Raw genomic sequence first — 17,730 nt, 5'->3', positions numbered from 1 at the left:
ACAAGTTACAAAGTAATACATACACATGGCTCTGTGGGGTAAGCGTCCAACTTCAGCTGAGGTTATGATCTCATGGATCGTGGGTTCAAGCCACGCGTTGGGCTTTTTGCTGACAGCTCAGAGCCTGGAGTTTGTTTCAGATCCTGTGTCTCCCTCCCTCTCTGCTTCTCCCCTGCTCACTCTCCATTTCTCAAAAATAAACAATTTTTTTTAAAGTAATACATACACTATGATCACATCTAGTTTAAAAAAAAAAAAACCTTCACAAACACAACTCTATTTTACACACACACACATACACACACACACACGCACACACACACAAAAGATACTGATGACATTATCTCTGTAATTCGGCCTATAACTGCTTTGTCACATGAGATTTAGCTTTATTAAGTTTTTAACTGAGAATATATCCATATTTTCCTTAAAGAATTGTCATTACATTTCAAGAAAACTTAAGCTAGAAAGCTGAGAATTTTTGAATGAAATTTTTATGGACCATTAACTCTCTGTTACATAGAGTCAGTCTTCGATGCACTGACTCTTATGTATGGAGTTCAACATGTATCTTCAAGGGTGTGATTCTGCAACAATGAATTCATTCTCTAACATGATCTTACCTAGGTTTTCTTCTATGACTCATTTCAAAGATTGGAGATAAGATGTTTGCATATTCTCAAAATATTTATTAAGGAAGATACTTTATTTTTTTTAATGTTTATTTATTTTTGAGACAGAGAGAGACAGAGCATGAACGGGGGAGAGGCAGAGAGAGAGGGAGACACAGAATCGGAAGGAAGCAGGCTCCAGGCTCTGGGCCATCAGCCCAGAGCCCGACGCGGGGCTCGAACTCACGGACCGTGAGATCGTGACCTGAGCTGAAGTCAGACACTTAACCGACTGAGCCACCCAGGCGCCCCAAGGAAAATACTTATTAGTCACAAAGGGAAAAGAGTAACTTTACAGTAGAAACACTTGGCAGATATCACCTTGACCAAATAAGCAAGATTAATATCCTCAGCAATCACGACGTACTGGCATCATGTACGTCAGATACGGTATGTTGAACAGGTCAGGCTAACTCTGTGGTATCCTTCTCTCAAATCCATATCCTCATCAGTTAATGGGAACATGTCAGACAAACTCAAACTGAGATAGCTACAAAAATACCTGCCCCATGCTCTTCAGCAATGTCAAGGTCATGGAAGACAAGGAAAGAATAAGGACGAGAAAAGACTGAGAAGGGATAACTAAGTGCTGTGTGGGATCCTGGAACAGAAAGACAGAAAAGTAGGAAAAAAAAACCAGAGAAATCCTATTGAACCCTGTCATTTAGTTAATACTACTCTACCGATATTAATATTCTTTTAGTTTTGGCAATTGCATGAGGTTTTGTAAGTGGCCAACATCAGGGGAAGATGAGTGAAGGTGTACAGAAAATAATCTCTGGACTGCTTTTGCAATTCTTCCACAAGTCTCAAACGATTTCAAAACACAAAAGTTAACATGTATGAACGTAGAGAGCTCTGTAAGTAAATGTTAATAAATTTCCTTTCTGAAAACAAAGCCGAAATCTCAGTTGAATTAAAAAAATAACTGGCTTAGAAAGATTTCCGGCATTGCTGATTTGGAGCACTCTTATTATTTAAATTAAATCTGAAGAAAAGCCTGGGTCACCGAACCTGCTTTTGTCAGGCGTAAAGCAGTAAAATGCAGGAGAAACCGTGAGGGTTGGAAAGGCGTCATCATGGCCGCTGTTCTCCCCCATCCAGCTCTGGGCAGGACAAGTCTGTCGAATCAGTCCAGTCCCCGTGCCCATCGCAACTGCCTTGGCTGGGTCCGGGGCAACCTTTTTTGACATCTGCTCTAGAAAGCCATTTCTCTTTGGTATGCAAAAAGAAAAGAACTAATCTTTGAATCAGTTCACTGGAGTTTCAGAGTAGCATTTCCCACTGGTGCACATAATTCAACGTTAATTTTCTGCCAGACCATTGTACTTCAACTGCTTTACCAGCTCTTCTGTAACTCACTCTAACAGATGGAAAATGTGGCCAAATTCAAGTCCTATTTCCTTGGTTAAGAATGTCTGTTAACAGCTCATTACATGGCTTTCCAACTCCACACATCATAGCTACATCCCATTTGTGGCAAATACATTTTTGTCGAAATCTCTACAGAATGTTTTACGTTTGTCTAAAGCTGAGGCTGTTGTACTTAATTGGGTTGCACTTTTATTGGAACAGATGGAGCTTAAAATCAATTTATTCTGCTCATTTAAACCTTGACCTCCTTTGCTTATAAAAGCAAAGACAAAAAAACCTCTGCATTATATTTGATAACTTTGTAGTTGTCATGTTAAATTTTAATAATGTGAGTTTTCGTGGCTAACGATGCTGAATGCACTTAGAATCCATTGTAATTAATCAAATTTGCATAGTTAATGGAAGACTTTTTCAAACTACTGTGCCCCTTTCTCTTAATTACTAAAAAATAGTATTTTGCTTAAGAATCTAAAAATCATTGTATTAATTTTTTTTCCTGTTGACAAGTCACGGTAGCTAATAGGTCTAACATAAACTAGGAGGAAATTCTGTCATGAAAGGATCTGCCAGTGGTCCCCAGGGATCCCTACGTGTTTTGTGGTGACATTGTACTTTACCAGCCTAATACCAGTCTTCATCCTCCTAATATGACCAAGAGGAGATCCTTTAAACTTGATAAATGACTGATAAGATTCTGCCTTCTTTCCACTCATCCCACCTCACCCCGAAAGTTTTAACTTCACTACCATGATTCATTCTAAGATGCCCCAAACTCCCAGGTAATCCCTTATCTCTGCAAACATTCATCTCCAGGTAACTCTATGCCCCTCCCCGAATGAGCCACCTTCAGGACACATCTCTAAATCCCCAACCATCCACTGAGTCTTCTGGAAAGTCAATTACCCTTTGTCTTTCTTCAACTTCTCTTCCTAACTACTATCCCTGTTAAACTCAAGGTCACAGCTATCCCTGTAAACATCTCCAGTGATGCTATTTCTCTCCCATAATTCAGATTTCAAACACTTGCAGATGGGAATGATATTTTCCTTGCCTTTGGTTGCCAATTTAATACTCTCTTCCTTCTCTTTTTCTTATCATATGGCTTCTCTAATTTTCTAGCAATTTACTAGAAACCGACTCCTATATTTGATCATCACAGCTTATATTCTTCACACAATCTAGCCCAGTGGTTCTCAGCAGGGGTGGTTACGGGACACTTGGCAAAGTCTAGGGACACGTTTTGGTTGCCACAAGGAGGGGCGAGGGGTGCTACAGGCATCTAGTGGGTAGAGGCCTGAGACATCGGTAAACATCTGACAAAACACAGAACAACTGCCCACAACAAAAATTATCTGACTAAAATGTCAATAGTGCCAAGGTAGAGAACTCTTGATATAGATAGGTTATTTCAAAATATGTCGCCTTAATCCTCAAAAACTTGCAATGGCTCCTCATCCCTCAGAGAGTTACATCACCATCTGTCATCTCTTACAATATTTACACAAAGCCCATTATTAGTTCAGAGCTTTTATATGTGCTGATCTCTTGGCCTAGTTGGATGGATCTTGCTTTAAATCTCTGCTTCAATAATCTCCCTGAATAATTCACCACGAAGTTAAACAATGACCTTCTCAGAGCATCTTTATCCTGAGTAGTTATGGAGCCTCTCTATTACTTGCCCTCCTTCAGGGCTGTCTAATGTCACCTCCCAAAACTAGAAGATAATTTCTGTGAAGGCAAGGACTGGTTTGTTTTCTTTTTTACTTCTTTATTTTTAGAAAGTCATTAAAAACATATTGAATGGTTAATATGTATTTGTTAATGAAAAATTCTATTATTTAGTTTAATAGGTTATTTAGAAGACATAAAAGGTAGAATTCCCTGACTCAACAGCACATTTTCTTTTCATGAGAACAAGATGACCATTTATTAAATGATACAGGAGCAAGTAAATGAGATGTGTGAGAATACAAATATTTAGGGATTCAGAGAAACTGTAGTTAATTCTCGTTAAAATATCACAGGTAACACTGTTGCAGTATTTTAGAAATGGTCTATTTCAGGATTATCCCTCCAAATAGCCTCCTTTTTGAAATGAAGTACTTCAGGCCAAACTATTTTGACGAATTTCTGATATTGATTTAACTCAATTCCATGGCTAATGTCTACATTCATTTGTCCCCCTCAGAGAGCTATGGAACTTTCGGCAAGAGTGAAAATTTTATGAGGAAAGAAGAGTATGTCGCTGAAGGAACTGAGAGCATCTTACTCCAAAATATGTTATTCGGGCTTATTGATTATTTATTCCATTAAAGGCGTTTGAAAAACAACAGATAGAAGAAGGACACTCTGACCTTCCTTTTCATTTTTAAGAACAGGGACTTGACTCTGGAAACTCCCTTCTCTGTACCAGGTTGAGGAAGGACATCCTTGACACTGAAAAATCTGTGTACACAAACCTTGTAAAACCAACCCTTATATTCTGGTGCCTTCCTCACAACTGACTCCCCCTGACTCATACCCCTGCGTCTTGTCAAACCTTCTCAAATTTACTGTTTCTTTGCCTAAAAGGTATGCAAGCTTTCTTGCCTCAAGTCTTCATTCTCTTGCGAGGACTCCCATGTACGTACAAACATTCTGATAAAACTTGTATGCTTCTCCCCTGTTAATCTGTTTTATGTCAATTGAATTCTTAGGTTCAGCCGGAGACCCTAAAAGGGTCAAGAAGTTTTTCTCTCTTGTATTGTTAAGATTTCTGAGTCATCCCAATACCAAAATGACCCTTTGTTTGTACTAATTGATCTTGTATTTCACTGGACATGTTTCCCAGCTTCACGCTCCACTTGGTGTGGCCACTGATGGGCGGTGTCCTATAACTAGAAATAGATTTTACGACACTTTGGAAATATCCTTAAAAAAGACTGTTCGTGCTTTTCTTCTTCCACTTTTTATCTCCCTTCTGGCTGAAACGTGGATATAATGGCCATGCTGAACTGACCATGTTGGACTATGAGTTCCTCCTGGGAATACAGACAGCTAGCACAGAATAACAAAATGTAATATGCTAGAATCGATGACACAATGGAGAGCCATGCTGTGGCCTAGCCATGTCTAGACTTCCGTTGAGAAATAACTATGCTTCTCTTTTATTCAAGCAATTGACATTTTGGATATCTTATCAGTTGTAACTAATCTTACCACTAATGCAAGGGAAATAGTGAGACAATGTGAGCCTGAAGCCAGGTATGATGTCATATGTATGTGGAGTAGAATTAATGGGTAGAAAAAAGTTATCATTGACTTGTACTGAATCTGACTTGTACTTTCAAGAATTTTAGAGCTACAAAATTCCCTAGAACAAACTGAAGTAAAGTAGAGATAAATTAGGAATCATTGTGATAGTAAATTATATATGGACTGACAAAGGTATGAATGATGTTGATGTTGGAATTAAAGAGTTTGGATGATTCTATGAGGTTTGATGAATTTTAAAATGAGAGAAGGGGGAAAAAGGAGAGAGTCTGCATAATCAGGGATGGTAGTATTAAAAAAAGAAACAGGTGGATTTATATAAAAATTCCTGGGGGGACCTGGGGGCTCAGTTGGTTAAGCATTTGAGTCTCGATCTCAGCTCATGTCATGATCTCATGGTTTGTGAGTTCAAGCCCTGCATCAGCCTCTGTGCTGATGGTGTGGAACCTGCTTGGTATTCTGTCTCCCTCTCTCTCTGTTCCTCCCTTGCTTGCTTTCTATATCTCTCTCAAAATAAATAAAAATAAACTTAAAAAAATATCCTGTATGTCAAATGAGTCTCAAATCTGTTTGGATAACTTGACCTTGAGATCTCAAACATTTGTAAAATGCCATATCAATGCTAAATGGCATATCACAAAGTTTTCCAACATTATTATGATCTAAAAATGACTATTATTTTTATGGAAAAAGTCATAGAATAGGCAATTTCTAACTAATGAGAGTAGGGAAGGTAATTTTCCAACTTAAATTGATTGGTTATTTTACAGCTTTTTCATTATATTTATCATACAACATAAGAAATATCATTTTTGATTCATTTTGTCATATGCTAACACTATCAGATACATGAGTAGTTTGCAAAAGTTATGAGGAAGATTATGTAAGGGAATATCTACATTGATAAAATTTTTTGAAAATGTATAAATGATTAACACTATACTAGGTTAGAAATGGAACACTACGATATAAATATAATAGAACCAGTGTCCCATAAGAGAAAAATTTCAAAATTAATATTTAAAATATTTAAATTATTTAGCTAGGTATTTTAGTTACACTTTGAGCTTTCTGGCTGCAATTTAGGTCAGATTTGTGTCAGATACTATGAGCTGATACTGTGTTTTGTTAGACATGGTTGATAGTGGATTTATTCATGTAGTCATTCATCAACATCTACTGAGTACTTACATCATTTTCCATAATGAGTCAGACTGAGATAGACCCTGAGGGTATTAATTCTATATCAGTTTTAGCTCTTGATCTCGAAATACTCGGTTTTCTGAGATTCACTAACTGATAATTTAAGAGAAGGTATTTAAAAATTTTTTTTAAATGTTTATTAATTCTTGAAAGAAAGACAGAGTGAGAGCGGGAGAGAGGCAGAGAGAGAGAGAGAGAGAGAGAGAGACAGAGAGAGAGAGAGTCCGAAGCAGGACTCCACAGACCACGAGATCATGACCTAACCCAAAGTCAGATGCTCAACTGACTGAGCCACCCAGGTGCCCCAAGGAAAGGTATTTTGAAATATATAGCTTTTTATTGTTCATAAAACAAACAATAATTAAGCAGGATAAGACAGTTATACAAAGCTAGAGGTCATATTGTTTGAATCAAGTACTTATTTATTTGCCATAATTTTACAAATTAACATAGTATTTGCGAGGTTGTGTCATAGGCTCTCTGGCAGATAGGAAAACAGAGATATTTCAGGTTTAGGGAACCATGACGTGGTTTTCCTTAAAGTTGGCAAGATTTGAGTACAAAGTAAATGCCATAAAAATGTTATTTCCAGAATCATAGGCTATTTCATGGGGAGTGTGGTTTCAGATAGGACTTGAAGGCTAATGGGAGTTGTACATAATAAACTGATCGCTGGGAACAGTGAGAATTGAACAGGGACTGAGAAGCCGAGAAAAATAAGGGAAAGCTTAGTAATTTGCATTGACTTGAGTAGGAAGTCTAAAGACATGAATAAAAGAGGAGTCTGTGATAAATTGGATAGGAACAAGTCGCGGAAGAACTTAAATATCAGTCACTGAAGAGCCACAAATATTTCTTAGCAGAAAAGTGATTTAAAAAAACACTGTCTTTTGGAAAATTAATCTGACAAAATTTGGAAAATAAATTAGTTTTGAAAGAATCTGGAAGTGAGATATGAAGGTGGAATGATATATGTTGCTGAGGTAAATTCAACAGAACTTAGCAAGATACATAAATATAAAAGATACATTAATACATAATTTATATATAGAAGGTGCACAGTTTTGCTGACTCTTCTACTTTCAAGAGACGTTTGACCCAAACTCAGCTTTTCTATTTTCCTGTGGAAACTTCAAACAGTTAGAAAACCAACTTCCTTGCTTAAGTTTTACTCCATGGCTTTGCAATTTAAAAATTCATGCTACATCTTTCCTTCTCATTTGCTCAACACTAAGGTTTTTCTATAAAATGGAGAATACATTACAGCGAATAGCAACCCCCCACCACCACCACTCTTTCCTCCATACATTTACATGATAAACTGTGAGAGAAACTCTCAACTTGGCAGGATTTTCCAGATTTAAATGTGCTTACCAACTTTAGGTTGGTCGTTGCTTTTCCAAGAAGCCATGAGAGAGAATCACTGAGAAAACTCATCTCTCAATTATTGTCCTGAATTTTTACATACTTTACACGTTCTGCTTGGAGTACTGCTGATATTTCTCCAGTCCTCGGCTTCCTGTTACCAAAATTTGCCTCTTGACCTTCTTTTCTCATAAGTTTTTGTCTCTTAAGAACTATGCCCCAAGAGTACTTGACATTTTACTCTTCTTGACTCAGGCATCTTGCTTTCCCCCTCTGCTTCTTGCCCTTTGCCATCACAAGTGTCTTATGAAAATTCATTGAGAGCTCCTAAGAGTGCCTTCAGTCTTGAAACATTCTCTTTTCTTTAATCTTACTGTCTAGGCTCAGCTGTGAGGTTTTCTTTTTTTCTCAATAATTTAGGACAACTGTTGACATTTATTTAACCTGGCTTGCTAATGTACCAGATTACTAATGATGATTTCCCAATGCCATCACGTTTTAAATGGTTTAGTGAACAAGCCTAGGTTAAGTATCTTCAAAGCACTTGCGGGCACTTCTAAATGCTAAAGACAGATAAAAATGATTAATATGTAATTAAATACCTCGATAACAGTACTAGACAAGTTTAAAGTTTAAACGAAAATATTTTGAATACAAAATGATATTTGTGAACAATTAATTCTTCTAACACTCATTGGAATCCTTATGTGGTCCAAGAAACGTGCTAAAATCAGGGCAAACAAATACACATTAGGAGGTCACTCATTATCTACAGGAGTTGACATCTTATAGAAAATACAATATTTATGAATTCCGAACTTTCAGCTAAATGGTTGTATTCTATTTTTTAACCGATATGACCTAAAGAATATTTATATGGTTTTTCAGTAACATTAGTTTACATTAAGGTAAAACAACACAACAAATGTTTAAATAATTTTAACTTTGCATTTTGAGTTATTTTTATTTATAATCATTGTATTTATTAAAATACTGCATAGAACTTTGGCAACTGAATAGAAAAAAAATTCTTCTAAAGGCTTTTTCTTTGATCATAAATACGTTCTGTCAAAAAAAGTAACTTGTTAAGAGGAATATACATTGATGTTGAGTGATAATTTACTATATGCTATTTGTGTCAATGACACTTGGAAAAGAAAAAATGATACAGTTTCTACACTTAAAGTCATTAAATACTAGTATCAGCAATAGACAAGTAATCAAGTAATTACCCTAGATGAAAGTCTGATTGCCCTGCATTATGGAACCAAATTTAAAATTATTTAATCTAGTTTTTCACAAAAGTCTCTGGCATATTAAAACAACAACAACAACAACAACAATTGTGTTTGGGGTGCCTGGGTGGCTCTATTGGTTAAGCTCAGGTCATGATCTCAGGGTTCATGAATTCGAGCCCCACATTGGGCTTTATACTAACAGTGTGGAGCCCACTTGGGATGCTCTCTTGCCCTCTCTCTCTCTGCCTCTCCCTTGCTCACTTTCTCTCTCTCTGTCTAAAAATAAACTTATTTATAAAAAAATATTAAATTGTCTCTTTTCATTAATTCTTTCAAAATGAATAGATTTGTTAAACAGTAGATAGTAACTTATTTGAACTCAATGTAGCTCAAATGGATTATTTAAACACAAAAATAGAAATAGATATCTTTTCTTTTCCTAATCATCAAGATATTATATATAGCAGAGTCAAGTCCTTGCCTTCTCATTTGTGTGGCCATAAATGACGTGGAGACAATCTGCAAAATCACAAACCTATATTTGTGTGAAAATTTACACACAGGAGGAGTGTGTACTGTTAAAGAACACTGATGTCTTTTCTTCTGGCCCTAGTAGAGATGGCCCTTCTGACAAGGAGATACCAAGTGATCAGAAAGCTGCATCATAAGGTAAGGTAGGCTCGGCCTCCATGCTTTCCAAGATGGATGTGAGAGCACAGGGATTGGGCAGGAGAGCAGCAGAAGGTCCAATAAACTGGACTGCCATGGTCATCTCTCTTTGTCACAGTGATACCACTCCTTCAGTTCATACTATGAATGCCCAAGTGGGCTTCCCAGCTGGTTGAGGAGAAAAGACTCTGAGGCTAGCTGATAGATGAGTCCGGTGTATAGTTACAAGTTGAAAATATAATACTGCTAACCTAAATCTCAGTCTGGGATGACCTTGAAAAACGGCAGCAAGGGTAAAGACTCTCAAGGACAAAGATTCTGGAGGTGTATATGCCATCCACTCTATGTAAAAAGAATGTGGTCTCAGGTAACAACCTACATGTTGTGGCTGAAGGCATGGCTACATGGTCTGGGATCCAGGAAAAGAAAATAGAAAGATGGGACAAGGATGTCTGGGTTAGAAGATGTATCTTAGGAATGGGTGCTGTGTTAATACCCACCATGAAGCATCCATTGTAAAAGAGGCACTAATTAAACAATCAAATAGACAGAATGACTTGGCCAGTTGATGTCACAGTCTAACCCTGTGCTGGAACAGTAGGTAGAGTAATGGAGTTCTGTGGGGGCGAGAACAGAAGCTAAAAATGAGCCCAAAGAGCATGGGCTCCCACTCATGAGAGTGGGCTGGGTTAGCTGCAGCCGTTCTCCCCTATACAGACTGCTGGTAACCCCATAATGCTGAACCCTTTATCTGGCAACTTCTCAGGAGGAGTCCCACTAGTGCCTTAAGGACAGATGAGTCACAATGGGTTCCTTCCATCCTAAACATGGCAGCAATTCATCTTCATTAGAATTGCTTATATACCAGGAGTTGATTTATATTTCCTATCTACAGGAACTCAGCCAGCAATCACCCAGTATCAGTGGTCAACAGAGTGATATACCAGCAGGGTATATGGTAAGATATCACTATGGACAATAAAAATAAACTTTACAGCAAAGGAAGTGTGACATTGATTATATCATGGTGGAACCTACTGGCCTAGCATAAACGACACCATGCATAAGTTGTCACATGATAGAGTAAGCAGAATGGCCTCTTGAAGTTGTACTGAGGTGACAGATTGGGGAGGACACCCTACATATACAGTTTCATCCTTTAGAATGCAGTATGCACCTTAAATCACTGAACATTATTTCATGCCATTCCACCAAAACAGAACACATGGGTCTGGAAAATAAGGAGTGGAAATCCTGATCTTGGAAAATAAACCACTTGGGAAATCTGTGCATCCTGTCCCTACCACTTCAGACTTTGGAAGTCTACACGTCCTGGCTCTTAAAAATACAGAACTCCCACTGGGAGCAAGAGTCCTATTAACCATTAAGCTGCAGCTACCAGGTCACATGAAGCTACTTGTGCCAAGTAAGTAGATAAAGAAAAGAGTGGTGAATCTGGCAGGATTAATTGTCCCTGATCATCGGAAGAAAATACAGCTACTGTTACATAATAGGTTAGAGAAGAATGTTTTGGCATGCTGGTAATTCTCTACCCTGTCCTCTGCCCAATTTTCATTGTGAATGGTTCAGGAAGCAGCCATAACCTAAGAAAAATCTTGTTAACTAGAGGATCTGACACCTGAGGAATAAAGGACTGGGTCACTCCATCAGGACAATCCCTTTAATTGGCACAGGTGCTAGTGAGAGCCATCTAGAATGGATGGTAAAAGAAGGAGCTGATGAGGACCCATGGAAGGTTCTAGACCATTTGGAGGTGTGGGGGCTTTGGTTGACCCACTAATTCTTTCTTGTAAATTATTCCAGGAAGAAAGACCGAGGAGAAATAAGTTTTCATTCAGAAGGGGTAGATTTAATAATTGGGTTTGAGCAGTGTAAGGAGAGACTGTAAGGACGTTGTGGTGCCCCACTGAAATCCTTCAAGAGGAAGCACTCATTCCCAGTAGTGGGGGAATATGGGTCTAGGCAGTTCACAATCAGTCCTTATCTGGAATGGCCTCAGGCAGAAAGAGCATGCGTTGTTGAAGTGGTAGGCTGGAGGTAGCTCACATCTAAGGACTAGGTGATGTGAGGATACAAAGGCCTGGCCCCTGTCTCCAGGGCCATTTTGAATGGCCACGTGGGATATAGTGCTTCCCATGAATTCAGAAGTCTCTGTCACAACTAGACTGGAGATTCTCCAGTAAAATTCCTGCATACAGATATCATCTGGGGGTGTGATTCCTGAGGTATCCCTTCTAAGGCAAGAGCTATGGGTCATAAGCCTAAGGATTAATATGATCTGATTTAATTTTATTAGTTTGATATATATATGTGTGTGTGTGTGTGTGTGTGTGTGTGTGTGTGTGTATTTAACAGCTTTTTGAGGTAAATCGAGATACAAGAAACTGCACATATTCAACATTTATATTTGGTAAGCGTTAGATAGGAGCAACCTATAAAACCATCAAACATTAATGATGGTGAGCTTATCCATCTGCCCAACTTGTCTGCAATTCCTCTGTAATCACTTCTTCTCTTATTGCCCTATGGATACCTATAGGCAACCACTGAGTGATCTGTACTTTTGTAAGTTGGTTTGTATTTTCTGGAATTTATATAAATGGAATCATAATGTGTGCACTCTCCTTTGTCTGCCTGCCTTCATTCCACATAATCATTTTAATATTCATTCATGTCATATGCATCAATACTTTAGAGGTTATGTAGAATTGTTCTTATTTCTCCTTTAAGTGTTTTATAAAATATACCATTAAAGCCATCTGGACTTGGAGTTTTCTTCGCAACAATGCTTCTAACCACAAATTTAATTTCTATATTAGCTATGGGTCTCATGCAAGTTATCTGTTCCTACTTGACAAGATTTGTAGTTTATGCCTATCTTTCAGGGAATATGCCAATTTCATATAAGTCAAGTCCAGATTCCTGACCCCACAAACTGGAATAATAAATGTTTGCCTTTTTAATCTACTAAGTTTTGGGTGTTATAAAAGTTTTCATACAAGTCTTTGTGTGACTACATATTTCAATTTTTCTTGAGTAATACTTAACAATTGGACTACTGGATCAGAGTGTAATTTATGTTTAAATATTTAAGAAACGATCAAACTTGATTTTAATTTAACTTGAGTTAATAGCTTGCACATTATCCATATGCTGAAAACTTCAAAATATTTATAAGATACTAGATATTTACCCCCAAAATATAGGATGTTAATTCAGAGAGATACATGCACCCTGATGTTTATAGAAGCATTGTCTAAAATAGCCAAATGATGGAAACAGGCCGGTGTCCATTGACTGATGAACTGATAAAGAAGAGGTGACATTATATATATATACATATATATACATATATAATGACATTACACAGCCATAAAAAACCTGTAATCTTGCCATTTGCAATGTCAGGGATGGAGTTAGAGAGTATTATGCTAACTGTAATAAGTCAATCAGAGAAAGACAAACACCATATGATTTCAGTAATACGTGGAATTTAAGAAAAAAAAACAACCAAGCAAGGGGAGAAAAAAGAGACAGAGGCAAACCAAGAAACAGACTCTTAACTCTAGAGAACAAACTGATGGTTACCAGAGGGGAGGTGGTTGGGGGGTGGGTTAAATAGGTGATGGGGAGTAAGGAGGGCACTTGTTGTGATCAGTACCAGCTGTTGTACTGGGAGTGTTGAATCACTATATTGTACTCCTGAAACTAATATTATACCGTATATTAACTAACTGGAATTTAAATAAAAATCTAAAAACCCCCCAATATTTATAAGAGAAGTTGAAGAAGAGATATTTACCGTGATCATAGGTCAAAAGGCGAAGTATGGTTTGGATGTCAATTGTGGCAAAACTGCAGTAACGAAAAATTGATTCAACATAATACAATTATAATCCAATCAGGCTTTTGTCCCATGGTTCAAAATTATGTGACTAGAAAGCACTTTGGAGATGCTACCTTTAGCTATATTGGTCTGTAAAGAACAGTGTTCTTATCCTCTTCCAGATGGCCTGCCTTTTTTTTTTTTTTTTTAATTTTTTTTTCAACTTTTTTTTTTTTTTTTTTTTTTAATTTTTGGGACAGAGAGAGACAGAGCATGAACGGGGGAGGGGCAGAGAGAGAGGGAGACACAGAATCGGAAACAGGCTCCAGGCTCCGAGCCATCAGCCCAGAGCCTGACGCGGGGCTCGAACTCACGGACCGCGAGATCGTGACCTGGCTGAAGTCGGATGCTTAACCGACTGCGCCACCCAGGCGCCCCTGGATGGCCTGCTTTTTTACTATCCCAGTCGAAGGCAACTTAAACACACTGAAGAGAATAAAAAAAAAAAATCAGTCAAGAAAATTCCTGTTCTTACTATAACTCCTAATTATCCCCAACCCTACACCTGCCTGCGGAGGGATGGGCTCACAAAACATCAGGGAGGAGCGATAGAAGGTACAGGGTGTGGCTTACTCTCCTAAACATATCAGGGGAAACATAAATGAGGCCCTTTTCAAAAATGTGTGGAAATGATATTATTGAGGTATTCAGGAAAATTGAATAGATTAACATTTGTGGAATTTCCTGGTTCCCTGAACCCAATTCTTGTATGAGATGTAAGAAGTTTGCGTTCTAAAGCATTTGCTGCCAACAGTGCTGGCCTTCTCATTGCATCATAGAATGGGAAGGAAGAGTCTACAATGTTTGTCCATTTCAAGACCAGGAGCAAATGGTGAGACCACAAACTGTAGCAGTGAATGCCACCGGATTGTGTCTCCAGATATAACCAGTCAAGCCTTACTGGTCACCAGGCCATGGAGACCACTAGTGAAATTGGTAGAAACACATGAGCTAAGGACACACTTTCATCCTTCACCATGAGGCCACCGTGCGCTGGAACACCACCCTGAAGATAGACCCTCAGGCACATGAGACTCTGAAAAAGTAAGAATGGACTCTAGTGTATTCAAAAACACGGAGATACCTTCAGAGACCATTAAAAATATTGCATCTGAGCAGGATTCACTAACTGAAATAAGTTCTCTTTTGCTTTTCTCTTCCCACTTTCCCATCATGAGACTTAACAAGGAAATCAGATCACTGGGGACTTAAAAAACATATTACAATCCACAGGAAATAAAGGATTGATAAGTTCTTTCATTGAAAATACCATGAAAATGGTATGACCTATAAAAGAAAATCGTGTCTTCACTATTCACATGTTTTTTTTCCTTCCCAGGTGATTAAAGAATGCTTTCCTCACTAATGCTTGAAGCTCACATCAACCAATGGAATAAGTAACAAATACCAAACAAACTGTTTTGGTTTTTGTTTGTTTTTTTAAGTTTATTTAATTATTTGAGAGAGACCGAGAAAGCGCAAGTGGGTGAGGGGCAGAGAAAGAGGGAGACAGAGAATCCCAAGCAGCCTCCTCACTGTCAGTGTAGAGCTGATGCGGAGCTTGAACCCATGAAACCATGAGATAGTGACCCAAGTGGAAACGAAGAGTCGGATGCTTAACTGAATGAGCTGCCCAGGCACCTCAAAATATAATTTTTTTTATGAAGCTTGTGTATCAGGGAACAGGTATTAAATTTACTCCAGCCTTATTTCCTTCCAGTCACTTAGTTTATAAAGAAGGCCAATGTTACCTAACAGTGCATGCCGCATTCTTTATTTTCCAAGCTAAGATTTTTTTAACAGAATAGACATTTTTTAAGTTTATTTATTTATTTTGAGAGAGAGAGAGAGAGAGAGAGAGAGAGAGAGAATCCCAAGAAGACTCCATACTGTCAGCACAGAGTCCAACGCAGGGCTTGAACTCAAGAACCACGAAACCATGACCTGAACAGAAATCAAGAGTTGGACACTTAACCGACTGAGCCACCCAGATGTCCTGGATTTTTTTTTAACTGAATATTTTTATTTCAGTTGGGATAAAATATCACAATGACTTTTTTTTTTTTGTAATTTTGAGCCATTTCTAGTTGTGAGCATTTTAAATTAGCATACTGACTTGAACAAAGGTTATATCTGCAATCTGCATGGGAAAGCAGAGTTTTCCTCGTACTAAAGACATTGATATACAATAGCGTATTTACACTGTCAGAGAGATGACACCAATTATATTGATTATAAAGGTCACATTGGATGGTTCTCTACTCATCTCAGGAAGCGTAAGTTTTCCCAACACCATTCTTTTTAACATTGTTAGTCCTGAAGTCTTGTCAATTTTATTTAAAATGGAACAGTATATTGAGAATGCCTTTGACAGAGAATGTGAATTTTTGAAATGCACATTGAGGTATTTGATGGGAATTTCACCAAAGATTCGTGGATGTTAATTGTTAATGTTGAGTGTAAGGTACTATTCCTTTACAATAGAGTTACTCACGTTTGTGTCCTTTCATGCCGAGTTTTATCATGCACTGTATCTGGTCAGTTGTTTAAATAACCTAAAGAAATATTTTTGATCCATATTGAATAAAGACATTAAACTATTTTAGTAACGACTTATCTCCTGAATACTTCAGGCTTAGAGTGGAACATAGCATTAAATACATCAACATGCATACAAGATATTAGAAAGGGTTTTAGGAGTTAGCATCAAACTTTAAACTGTAATCTTTCCCCCTTACAAGTGCTTAACTTTTACAGCACATTACCTCATTTTATGGAAACTGATGCAATTAAGTGGATGCTATGTATTTCCATTAAGTGAGATAATGTGCCTTAAAATAATACTATCAAATAGTTTTTCATAGTGTAATTTTTTTTACTGCCTTTTGTTTGCAATCCCCCTTTAAGACTTTAAATGGGATTTGGTTCCCTACTAATTTTATCCTTTTCAATTGGAAAACAGTAGCTTTTCCCCACCCTGTGTTTCTAATGGAGCTTGAAATTAACATTGTGCTTTTGTTGTAATTTACTTTTTGTTACTGTGGGCTGAAAATTGGAAAATGTTCATAGGTTTTTGGAAAACGTTGCTTAGGGTTAAAGTATGACAACCAAAGGAGGGACTTTTTTTTTTGAAATGCTGACCACTGTGAAGAGATTGTGACTTTGATTTTATCAAATTATCTTAATTAATTTCTTCATAAATTAAATGTAAATGACAGCCAGAAAGCCATGAATATGTTGGTCACTTAACTCATCTTTGGGTGAATTCCTCTTCACGAAGATGAACAGGCCTCCCTTAAATTAAAAGGGAAATGATTCCATTCTCATTTCTCTTTTCAGTTATTTTGCCTCTGTCTTCAGAAGCTAATCTTCTACACGGGCTGTGTTGAGGCTGCGGTTTATAGGATTTTGATTAGTGTGTACTTAAGTCTGCACAGAAGAGAGAAGACGAATATCTGTGAGGGTCTTCGCGATGATAAACCTACTGTTCCTTCATTTTGTCTTTCACTTGTCTTGAAACCCCCAGGTTTTCCATCTCTTCTCCTGGCTGGAAGGTGAAATAAAACTGACTCTCTAGTACAGAGATTCTGGTTTTTTCTTGACGGTGTATTACTATGTTGTAACCTTTAAAACTCAGTAGATAGAAAGTAAAAGTTTGTAATGTCAGTGAGGTATTTATCCTGCTTCTATTAGGGAATGTATTGGGGGGGGGTGTCTCTGATTTTAGCTAAAGGTTGTTAAGTATAGCTTTAATCCATCTAAAGAAGTGTCCTTCGGGGTGCCTGGGTGGCTCGATCAGTTGGGCATCTGACTTCCGCTCGGGTTATGATCTCACGGTGCGTGAATTCAAGCCCTGCGTTGGGCTCTGTGCTGACAGCTCAGAGCCTGGAACCTGCTTCGGATTCTGTGTCTCCCTCTCTCTCTGTCCCTCCCCCGTTTGTGCGCTCTCTCTCTCTCTCTCTCTCTAAGATAAATAGACATGAAAAAAATCTTAAAACAACAACAGAAAGAAGTGTCCTTCGTCCTGGGTGCACATTAAAACAACCTGGAA

This window comes from Panthera onca, chromosome D3 (genome assembly GCF_046562875.1).
Source record: "Panthera onca isolate mPanOnc1 chromosome D3, mPanOnc1 haplotype 2, whole genome shotgun sequence".
NCBI classification, from domain to species: Eukaryota; Metazoa; Chordata; class Mammalia; order Carnivora; family Felidae; genus Panthera; species Panthera onca.
Note: the sequence above shows the minus strand (reverse complement) of the source record.